The sequence below is a fragment of the Fulmarus glacialis genome, unplaced genomic scaffold (genome assembly GCF_000690835.1).
Source record: "Fulmarus glacialis isolate BGI_N327 unplaced genomic scaffold, ASM69083v1 scaffold197, whole genome shotgun sequence".
NCBI lineage: Eukaryota > Metazoa > Chordata > Aves > Procellariiformes > Procellariidae > Fulmarus > Fulmarus glacialis.
In genome coordinates, this window is record NW_009224894.1 from 85705 (window position 1) to 98346 (window position 12642).

The following is a 12642-nucleotide window of genomic DNA, read 5'->3' on the forward strand; positions in this document are numbered from 1 at the left end:
GTTAATCAGAAGGTGACTGAACTGTTAAGGAGATGCAGCAGAAGGAGAACCCAATGAGATCACAGCATGCATCGTCCAGAAATACAGAAGTTCTGGGCTATTCTCCATGGCCCCAGCAGAGACCTTATTTGGAAATGTAGCACACATTCCCAGCTATATGTTTTCAACAAAGATGGACTTAAAGCCATACACATACATAGGTTCAGAGAAGAACTATCAGGATTATCAGAAGAAGAAAGAATAGTATTTGAGAACGCGCAAGAGGAGCATGGCTTATTCAGCCCAAGCTGAGGGAGGGTATGATCACTGTCTAGAAATAGGAAGGAGGAAAAAGAAATATTTGCAGTAAAAGGCAACGCAGGTGCAAAGCCTAATGAGCAGGAAGTTGAAAGAAGGTTGCTATCTAATGAACCAGAGAGATTCTCAAAACCAGGCTCAACAGGAGCTGTGACAGAGAAGGCTTTCAAACTGAAGCTAGACAAAGTTCTGAACGTGCTGTGCAACAGTGTGTAATGGCAGTGACCCAGAAAATCCCTTCCAGATCCATGTCACTCCTCCAAGCAGAAAAATCTGAAGCCAGCCTGGTTTTTTACATATCATTCAGAAGCAGACTAACCAAAGGAGGAAAAAAGACAAAACCCAACATGATTAACATCATAACATTTTAGATTTTCTTACTGGTAGCTTCTCAGTAGAGACTTAAGTATTCTGCACACTTCCAAGGAAAATATTTTTAGAAGATATAGATCGGTAGGAAGTTGCTGTGCACAGATGCAAAAACTGGAGATTTCCATTTGTACACTGAATCTTACCTTTATAAAATACCAAATTTATTGAAAGAGACTTGATGAAAATTTAAATAGAGACATGACAATTCACAAGTAATGAAATGGATTTTTTTTTTTTTTTTTTAAATGTTTGATGGCTGCAGGCATGTTAATGCCACCCTTGGAGTTTTAACTAAAGGATTATCTTTGCTTTATAGTATCAAGGAATAGTTAATGAGGAAGTGGCTTTTGTTTGGGTTCCCCGCCCTCCCCCCCACAATGCAATTGCTCTTCAGTAACTTAAGCAATAGGAGAGGAACATGCATAATTTCTTCTACTGATGACTGGCTCCAAATAAGAAATCATGCACTCCAACTACTTGTTTTCCATGTGCTTCCTCTACAGTGGAAGTTTCCTGTATTTTCCTTGTCTGACAATGAAAGATGCACACTTTTGCTTCATCTCAAGCAAAAAAAAAAGAAGAAATGCAATATTGCAGGATGCATATTCTCAACACACAAGAGGCTATGAAAGCACTTGCTCAACCTTGTTTTTAAGAATAGTCTGATTATAGCATTCTTTTATATAAAGCAAAAATGTGTATTACCATAATCAAAGTTTTGAGATTCTTAATCACATAATAGCGAGCATTTCAAAATAATGATACAAAATTTTTAAAAAAAGAAAAGGCAAATAATTTTGCTTAAAAATGGGGATGATATTTTTAAAATAAAGTGATTTTTGAAAGAAAGGTTATAGATAATACTTCTGAGACATGTACAGAGAGCAAAAAGGTTTCATATTTGCATTATAAAGTAATATATGTAATGTCTCGCTGTTTTTCTGGATAACAAAAATAGCACAGCAACGAGATAACTCACTCAAAATATTTTTAAATGACAAGCATTTCCCTTTATACAGGACTAATGTTGCAAAATCTTAAAACAGTATGAATTTACCTTATCTGTGATTTTTTAATGCTATACTAACATGCCTACTAGTTAAACAGCTTTATTACTTAATTTATGAGTTTTGAAAATGCAACTGTACTCATGCCATAGCAATATAACAGCAGTGAATGTTGCTATAACATCCCCAGCTTTGCTTGCTACTCTATTTACACTTTCCCTCATATGGTAGCCAAAGAAAATTAATGAAAATTTTTCACACTGACACAAACTCTTAGAACTATACGTGGTATCGTGCATTGCTAATACCCTCAGATTTGCTATTCTGTTGCAGAGAACATGATTCTGACTTCTTTGAACTACTACGAATATTTACTAGTTTGGGCAAAAGACCTACTCGTGTGTGCTCACTGTAAGCTTAGGAAGAGAAAAAGTAAAGGACCATTCTTCTTCTTTTCATCAAAGAGTCTTCAGGTAAGTGTAAAGATGTTCCCTAAATTCTGGAGCCCCGTGCAGCAACAACTGTGCAAAGCCATTTAAAATTATTTACACAAATCAACACAGAACCATCTTTTACATTAACAATATTTCCATTGAATTTTAAAACAACCTGAAGAGCTTTTCTTTGTAGTCTAAGTGTCGGTTATTCAAAACTGTAATATCAAATGCTAAGTTCAATTAGCCCTTTTTTTTTTTAAAATCACCTAACTTTTCCAAATGTCCACAACAACATATGCACAAGATAATGGTTTTCCAACTTCCTTCAACGACAAAGCAAAACAAGAAGGCCCTACATGGCTCCTGCTAAAACCAAGGCTGCTTTAGAACAAGGAGACATCGTCAATTGAATTGAAGCACCATGTCATTCTGCTTAAATGCTCACATTCAGATGTGACTTCCAGAAATTTATCTATTTGTGTCTCTGCAGGTGTGCAGACAGAATTTAAATCATCCCTTATATTCCTGCCTTAGGTAAACAGCATACTAAAAAACACAATTCATGTAGCAACTTATATATTCTACTGACACCACGGAATATTTCAATGGTGCCTATTTAGGACAAGATTTTAAATCAGAGATTGCCAAGCTGCAGAAAAAATAAGCAGCACAGAAATCAACTGGAAAGACTAGGATCAATAACTGAAGCCCATTCTACAATACAATTAGTGAACTTCATCATTTTTTCTCCCACCTACCAGAAGATAGAGACCCAAAATATGTGTGTGTACATCACCTACTGCATTAGGTCACCCTGCAATAACCAGAAAATTTGAGAGTCAAATCTTAACCGCTGATTTATGACAGCGCTAGAATGGTCTTTGCTATAACAGCCCACGGTGCAAGAGGTTAAGAACGTTACGTTCTTTCATAAAAGTTCTAGATATTTTAATCATTTGCTACACTAAACATGTTATCTCTGCATGCTTAACTGAATAAAACCCCAGCTGGAACATTGAACCTCCACTTAAAAAAAAAAAAAAAAAATCATATTACTCTAACTCAGGAATTCCTAAATTTAGTTTTCCCTGGGTACCACCATCACAGAGAGAATAGTACTGTACAATACTAATGGAAGTGGCAGGTGTAGGAATGACATTTAACTGTCTAAACAACCTCTTCCTTCAACAGGAAAGAGGTAGATAACTAGATTTTCTGTATACTACTGCTGACATGCACGCCACTGTTTGTGAAACTACGCTTTTGTATCCATTTATTTAGGAATAGCAGCTGTATTCGAGGACCTTGGAAACTCTCTGCTAAACAGAAATATCTGAAATCCTTTGCTCTGAACTTGAAGAAATCTCTCATCTTCTCACAAAACTACAAAAAAAAAAAATTAGCAACTAAAAGACCCTCCTGTTTTGGAAATGAGCAAGACCGAACAGGACAGAAACTCCTGGAGTCAGACAACAGAAAATGTTTGCAGGAGTCATACACCAACAGGCAAGGAGAGATACACCTAGCACATAGGCTTCGACAGCTATTAACAGAAACTAACAATTTTCATTTTAGTTTGCTTTTTATTCTGCTCCTACAGCTGTGAACAGCTTCACTTTTAAAAGAATTAGTACCAGTCTTCTCTGTTGCCTTAAAAAATTCAGTGGACCACCATTTCCAGATGCGGAGTTAATTATTTAAGCAGGACACTTTACAACGGCTCCGAAATCCATAAATTCATGCATTTTCCTTTTCCTCATGGTTCCTTAAAAGTGAGGACAACAGAAAAAAAGATCATTCTACATTATTTATGGATATTTCAAACGAAAGCCCCCTATAGTCAGCTTCTTATTCAAAGGCCAAAAAACCTAGCTAAAAACCCACTGGTGATGTGGGTCAAAACTGAAAAGGCAAGCGCGCCAGGGAGACACATCCAAGTCTGACATCTGGCTCTATCCTGAGCAATCTAGAAGAGTAAAGAGCTACTGCCTGCCAAGTATTTGGAAGATTTTTTTTCTTCCTAGCTCGTTATCAGGAATACATTAAGATTTAGAGGTCAAGCTGTACCCTTATCAGTGAAGCAGCAGAGGCAGAGAGTGTACAACGCAAGTTTTGAAGTACCTTTAACTGCTTACCTATAAGAAAAAAACAAATCAAGAGCACAAAAAATGTAGTTGGGTTAAATGAGAACAGGGCTGATGGTTCAGCAAACCTAGGATATAGCTAACTAAGAAATAATTCCCACAATTCAGTTTAGATTTCCCAAAATCTAGAATCATTATTTTTTTCAACCACAACCACATACATCCAGTTTTCAGGTACAATGTCCTTCATCACCCCATTTTCAAGCCATCGATTCCACTACCAATATTAAATTTATGATCCAGTTCTGCAGCCATATTCTCTTTTTCTGGCATTACCATACCCTTTCAAATCATCCCACGTTAGACCTTCCTGACACTCATGTAACTCCTACAGCACTCGGTCGGTTGGCAGGTGCGCAGCAGCAGACAGGCATTCAGGAAACAATGCTACGGATGGAGTCCTAACAGTACAACCCAGCTCCCATTCTCCTGGCTCTGCAGGAATAACAGCAGCACAGAACAGTAAAAGCCTATTTTTAACTATAAAGCAAGCCAACATGACTAAATACACAAAGGGAGCAGACCTACAAAATAGCACGACGTCATTTTTATGAAATCATTCTTCAGAGGAAGAAAAAAAAGCTTCAATACATTTTTTCTTACTTGCAAAGTCACAGTTTGGAGTCAAGCTATAAACTAATAAATCCTACCCAGTCAGTGTGTCCAAATGACCCAGCACACAGTGCCTATGCTTGTAAGCAAGCAAGCTGAAAGGCTGCAGTCAGATAAAATGAGGCAATATTTATCGAGCGAGTGAAAGAAATCATAGGTTGAGGAATTTTGACCACTGGGTTATTGTCTGGGTCTACAATGTGGTTCTTGGCTGTCCATATACCCCTGAAGATCAGGTAACTGCAGTTACCAAGAGCACACCCTACTGCTACCAAACATCAGCATTTGGTCACCAGCCAACCCTGCGACAGTTGAAATAAGTTATCTACAGGTAGAAAGTTGCAAGTGCTACATGGAGCTACATTTTACCATTGCCGTAACATTTTTCAGCTTATTAACAGATACTAAATGCAGCTATAATGTAATACTTTGTACTTCTTTGCATCCTAACTCACGAACCTGCTTTTCCTTTATTTTGAAAAGGAATTGGCTCTTGATTCAAGTCAAGAAGCCAGGGCTGAAAGAGAAGACTGGTGTTAAACCAGTTTTCATATTCCCAGTCCAAAGGAGAAGTGTCACCTCCATTACAAGCTGCAAATGCCATGGAGGTATGCATATATTTGAGTGTAGAGAGTCACAACCATCTTTACATTCAAGGCAAAATCTTCACATTTTGTCAAATAGTTGAGAGCTTTCCATTGTCGTTTACAGTAGTCACTAAACTGGAACTCAGAAGATACGTAAAGAAAATCAGAAAGCCCCTCTGAATTAAAGGAGGGGCACTCACGCTCCCATCCACTACCCAGCACAGGGACAACAAAGCACAGGAACTATTGAAATTTGTAGCAGATCAAATTATTTGATGCCTTTTTAAGGTGCTCCAGACAGGCTTTGGTAGGAATGGCATATTACAGGAGACATCAATTTGACTGCACAGGACTCCAGGAAGGCTAGAAAACTAGCCAGTCCAAGTTGTGATATTTAGCAGGCTACTCCCCATTTAGGAAAATCCTCTTTCACTTTTCATGAAAATGGAACTAAACATGATGGGATTTTGTGCTCCAACATTTGCAATGGAGACCATGGATCACAAAAAGACTGATGCCCTTATTTTTAGCTTTTTGACCAGCTTAAGGTTTAGGCCGAGTAGAGAATGCCAGGTTGGCTAAATACCGTGAAGTTGGTTCGTGGTAGCAAGCTTCACATTTGCAGTGAGAGCAATCCAAGAAGACAGATGAAGCCTCTTGGCCAAAGGCTGGACCCACATTCTTGCATACGACCATACTGCACTAGTCTAATGACCAAGTCCAGCATCACAAGGGCAAATTTATCAAACACCACCCACATAAAATTTCATCCTATCTTCCAGTTATTTCACCAAATGCAATTGGTTGTGATCCTTCATCTTTTCAAGAAAGAAAAAAAAAAAAAAAAGAAGAATTAGGCAATAGCTCATCTCCACCCCTATATCTCAGATGTATTAGGGACTAAGTAGCAGAACTATTTGGGTCAGGTGCTGTGTTAACATAAGGCTATTTACCTTCAGTATCACCCACATAAAAGCATTGCAATCTGTTGTTCTTCATCTGCCCTTCTAATATCCCCATACAAACACAGAGCTTAGGAAGGAATGACAAACACTCCTATAAATTCCAGCTCCTGGGCATAGGATCAGCTTTCACAAGCAACCCACCGAGCAGCGCTTGGAGACCCCTTCGGTACAGTTTACTCTGCTTGTGGTTCTCAGCTTAATCGTCACCATCTCAAAATGAACACCAAAAAAGACTACGGGCAAGCTGACAAAATTGGAAGAACCACCAACCAACCTGTACTGGGATACCCTGTGAGTGCCAGTTACACTTCAGTAACAGATTGACAGGTTAAGCACACAAAGGTTAGAACCCTAAAAAACAAAACCTGCAGACCTGCAGGGGTCATCCCACACTTCTCTTGCACTACAGCTATCACTCTCTTTTAAATACGATATTGAAAATTAAGTGTGGCAGGTACAAGGTTCTTTGGTCAAGGCTGAATCTTGAGACATTAACGTCTCATTTTTCTCAAATCCTCAACATTAACTATAGTCATCATGTAGGGTCTTCACAGTCAGTAGTACTTCTCATCCATTGGGCAATAAAGAACACTGGAAACACTGCTTCAGTATTACCCTCACCTGCATGAACTCCTGAAATACCCTACTATCAAGATTTTTTTTTTTTTTTTCTCTTTCTAGAGTATTACTTCTATTAATTTTTAAATTTAGAGAGCACTAACAAGAATGCATCAGTAATAGTAAGTGAAAAGAATTAATAATCTAGTTATATATCTGCTGTTGCAACTGGGATATAAAAAATTAAAATCAGACTTTAATAAAATCATCCTGAGATCCTGAAAATCTTGTATTTATTTCAGTCAGACAAAAATCACACCACTGTGTATTCATTAAAGGGTTAGTAAAATTAGTTCAGCTTTTCAAACATCAAGGATGCTGTTACGGACTAATTTGTAGCAATTTAAAGCCTAGAATACACCAAGGAATAAAAACTGTCTAAGATAGTTGAAGAAAAACAAAATAAGCTTAAAAAAAAAAATTGTTCTTAGGAGTTTCCTCATTCATTATCCCAGACAGCTGACGGTCTGAACACAGTTTAAATGTTTAACCAATTCTAGTTTACAATTTAGAAACCATGGTTCCATTTAACAATGCTCATATTGTTAAATCACACGCAGTTATCTTTTGATATTTCACTGATTTTGCAGACAACCTGTACAGCTATCAAGTACAGAAGTATTTTGCAGATGAGCTTCAGGTCATCTCAGCAGCAGATACAGAACATGAGACACTTCCCCTCGCTTTTGCATGCTGGAGTAGTACCAGCAGCAGCAGCAATCACAACTGCAAAAACAAGCAACGCAACTGACAGCAGTTTCTAATCCTCTTACAAGCTACATATTTCTTTCCATATCACTATCTGAGGTCCCCTGACTTAGATAATTAAAAATGAAATCTCCAAAGTTCTAATTTCCAGCAAAGTTCATCTTGCTGGAATATTTTTACAGGTCCATTTGCTAAACTGTTAAGTTCACATCACTTGGAAATTGTTTAAGTACAAGCATAAGTACCACCGTTTAAAACTCTCGAGCCAGTATTCTGCAAGGGAGTGCAAACATTTTGCAGGTGGAAGAATCAACTTGAGGTACTGAGGCACAGTGCTTGCTTCTAGTTACAACGGACTTCACGCTACTCTATGTGCATATTGCTAATTCCCTGATATTTTAAACCTACCCTACTTAGCACAACACATTCCATCATATTCTGCTTTTTAGAGCTTCTATTATTTCTCTATCTTTATTAACTTGTAGAATCAGGAGCAAATCAACAGTACCTTAAGGATTTAGGATTTTTTGTATCTTTTGACGTTTGGCTTTTTTGTTCAGGGATTTTTTTAATTGTCAGGTATCAGCAGCTCCCAATTTCAGATGGATTTTCAGCATGCCTGAAGATCAGGCAGGAGTGCCTACAACTCAGTAATGGTAAATAGTATTAGGTTGTTGGTCTCAAAATAGCATTTTGGAAGAAGCTGACTTTCCTTTTCAGGTTCACATCGGTATTGTGACTATAAATGACATATTTCAGTGTGCACTATCATAAATATCACTTTGCAACACTCCAACACCACCACTAGATTTGGCCACTTTGGAACGTAAACCGGAACCGGTAATATTGATTATGTTAGTTTCCCAATTCTCATCGTGAGGCGTGAACTTTTCCTACTTCATAAACTTGCTAAACAAACGCCGTACTGTGAGATTTTCTATGCCAACTATCCACGCTGACCTGAAAAAATTTCAGCTACTTCTTAAGAAGGTAGAGAAAGCAGTTTTGTGCACACATGCACAACATACATACAGATAGTGGCTTTTTTGGTGTGGTTCTCTTTTTTGCCTTTTTTTTATTTTAAATATGTTGTGCAATCCCCAGGCCTTGAAACAGTAACAGAAAGATGGCAGGACATCCCCTACGTGCCAAGGATGTTTTCATTGCCATCTCTACAGGTCACTAATGCATTCACTGTCATTCCTATGAAATGACCCAAATTTTGCTACTTACAAGCTTTTGAGAAAATGTGCAGTTAAATGTTGTCCTGGAGAACAGGAATTTAGCCAGACTCTACCACAGATCTCTGGCAGGATGCCAGGCAAGTCACTTAAAAATCAACCTTTCAGCTGATCATTAGGCCATGGGTGACTGAACTGGGCCAATACATAGAAAATTAAAATTAAAAATCCATACTTTGAACACTTACTTAAGCCTAGCTATGCTGAGAAATAAGCATCTTAAGTTCTCAAAATTCTGTCCTTATTTTTTGCCAAAGATTTGCTTCAGCAGAGCTACCTGAAAAATGAAGATAATGCCCCCACACACTACTTTAATAATCACATGAACACTGTAGTTACAAACATCTAAAAAAAGCCACAGAAGAAAAAAAATAATTAATGCTTTCATCTTCTGAGTAGGACTTGAATAGTACGCCATAAACACAACCTGGCCATTTGAGCTACGAAGCTTGCGGAAAATATCAAACAGCTGCTCACTAAACCAGAGCTATCCATCTTGAGATGAATCTTGTGGAAGATACATGGTCATGTAATTAAAGACTGTATCATAATGCATCTATGAAGAGGCGAAATACTATTCCTAATCCCATGAAAAATCCACAACTCCTTTACTGGTCTTCAGAGAGGACTTTTACTCCAAAATATACAAATTAAAAGGAAAGGAATAATCAGAAGGGGCGAAAACAGAAATCTGGTTTCAATAAGCAATAAAAATAAAGGTGCCTAACAATAACAGGAAAAAAAAAAATCTGTATCACGTCCCAGTGCAATGTAATTCATTAAGATGAACAAAATCACAACCATCAGCAGCCACAGTAGTTAATAGGTTACTACCTAGTTGGAGCTCTTTTTCATACATCTTTTCCCCCCCCCAGATATATATACAAAAATATCAAGGTATGATGTCACCTCAGATTGTTCAGCTTACCAAACGTAGCCACCTGATCACATCATCACACCTCTCTTTCCCATGTCTTATTGGTGCTGTGTGATGTTCACTCAAAGGACATATAACTATCCCAGGTTACATTTATTGTTTCAGTTATAAAACAATACTAATGATCTCTTCCAGAAAATTATGCTTACTCTGTACAAGTCTAGATTTCTTAGGAAAGCATTCCAACCAACACCCTTACTAGACACCAAACTAAAATAATATATTTGAACAATATCCGCTCAAGACTCTTCCTCAAAATACCACTCATTTCCTTCTCCTTCCTGGGAGCAAGGGGGCCCCTAGCACAGGGCCACAAATGTTTGTGAACTAAAACATGGTAAGAACAAGCCAAAGACCTGACTTATTGCTTTCAATATTTCAGTAATTCAAGACAGGTCAAGCACATCAAAAAACTGCAGTACCTACATGATCACTAAAGGAGAGTCACTGGGCTGGCAGTGAAACATATCCTTTATTAGCACATTTTATTTCAATAATACCCAAAGTAAAAATGTAACTTATCCTTTCTTACAGGTTGTGCATAAGTCACTCCAATGTACCCTGCAATTAATGAGTTGTTAATCATTACACAGTCATGAAAGAACTGTGCATCTCAAGTAACATTTTTTAAAGCCATTATACCTGTCAATTTTTTCATTTTTTAAAAATAACCTTGAGTGAAGTTCCTATAAACACCACATACAAGGGAAAAGAAGAAATGAGATAGAAAGATAACATTTTAGAAAGCCTGAGTCTACCGTGGGAACCTTCACATGCTAGACCTTCGTGTGATTTTTCCACATAATAAAGCAGGTATACGATGCAATGTGTGAAACTTTTCAAGAGACAGTTGTTTCAACATCCACAAAGAGACCATTTTGGAAACATCACTCATCCTCCTAACATTTAAGATTAGGAAAATTATAATGACAGCACTACAAAGCTAGTTGAGAGGACTCCTAAAAAATCAGCAAGGATACAGCCAAATAGAACGAACCTACTGAACTGCTACATGAAATCTGGTGAAGTACTTTAAATACAATAACTAAGCAGAACGACTTTTTCAACAACCCAGCTTTCATTTCTCTGCCATCTTTCACCCAGGGTATACTTTTAGTCCCTGTTCAGCAGATGAGAATACTTGTGTATCAAGGAACATCACCCACAGAGCACCACCATCTTCAGATAGGCATCCGTAGCACTGCTTCAGACTCTTCCAATTTATGAAATATGAGGTACGCAGGACCAGTATACTTGACTGATGCGGCTGATTTTGTTTCCTGTATTAAGTAATCTAGGAAACGCAACACAACCTTTTACTTTTCCTCCCTCCACTCTCACTGCAATGAACATAATGGTCAGTTTGTATACCATTTTCACAAAACAGTAGATTTAACCCATATCGCTCATTCCCTAACTAAAATAGTGTGAAATTAAGATTTAACAGCATTAACTAAAATTAATTCACAGAATTTTGTGAAACCTTGCACAGGAGATTTTTGCATTCAATTCCAGAACGTCCCAGCAAATCAAGCTGTGAGACTCTAGGCGGGGATGTTACAGAAAGAATTAAGGCTATTTCCCTGAAATAAGATCAAGTCAGATATCAATAAAAGATTTAGGATTCCGGGAACATACTAACATGAAAATAACTCATCACCAAAAATTATTAATTGAATAAGTTTTCATCTTAGGCAAAGCAAGACAAAGTCTGTATACCTTGAAACTCCAAGTTTGCTTTCCCTCTCTACCAAGAATTCACAACTTTCAGCCTCATTTTCCAAGCAAAATAACCTCTACCTGGAGAACAGGCATGGAAAATTTCATTGCCAAAGTGGTGTTTTTCGCTGAGCTACATTGTGTCCTAATAGTTTCATTTTAAACTTCTATAGAAACTCTAAACTATGGCTTTTGTTCATGCAAAATCTGCAATTGCCTGCCAGCCCTATGTCAAGTATGATTTCTTTCTCTTACATATATGTGGACATTTCTTAAGGTAAACTATTTTTCTTGTAAAGCAATACCTTGACCTTATTCCTTTTCTTATTCCTACATTTTGGTCCAGAGAGTGAAATTCATCTCTGTGATTTAATTAACTCAAAATAATACAAAAAAAAAAAAAAAAGACAGAGCTTCTAAGTAGAGTTTCTAAAATGCCAAGTTAATTTGTCCTATCAGCAATTATTTTATGTCAGTTAGACTTGCTGTGTTACGAGAATCAGTCTAGAACTTTTCATCAACATTCTTTGGAGAGTAGAAAGAGCAGGAAAAACCCGTACATGCATATGCAGCTTTTGCATTTTATTCCTATTTGCACATTCAAGGTATCCTATTTCTATTTCAGCTTCTTCAGTACTTGAGTTTCAGGAAGAAAGGAGATTTTTTTTTTTTTTAGATTAAGTTCTAAATATTTCATGAACACCAAATGATTTGATACGAACGCCTTTATACTTAGAATGTAATTAAGAAGAAGGGAAAGGAACAAAACAGTCTACTACAAGAAACAGTGATATGTCTGCTACATGCATAAGAAAAATCCACTAGACACATTGAGAAATGTTGCTAGACTAGTTTCCGTATTTCTACACTATCAAAACTGAATTCTTGAAGAAAATGTTCCTCCCTTAGAAAGTTCCTGCTATCACATCTTCCCAATATTTACAATTCTTAGCTGTATATGCTGAACACTGTACACATTCCCATGCACATTCCAACAC

General features: G+C 37.3%; 1 protein-coding gene across 2 annotated transcripts in view; it reads right to left on the bottom strand.

The window, feature by feature from the left end:
• RAPGEF2 (Rap guanine nucleotide exchange factor (GEF) 2) overlaps positions 1 to 12642 on the bottom strand; it is a 130504-nt gene that overhangs the window by 58379 nt on the left and 59483 nt on the right. The window lies entirely within an intron of this gene.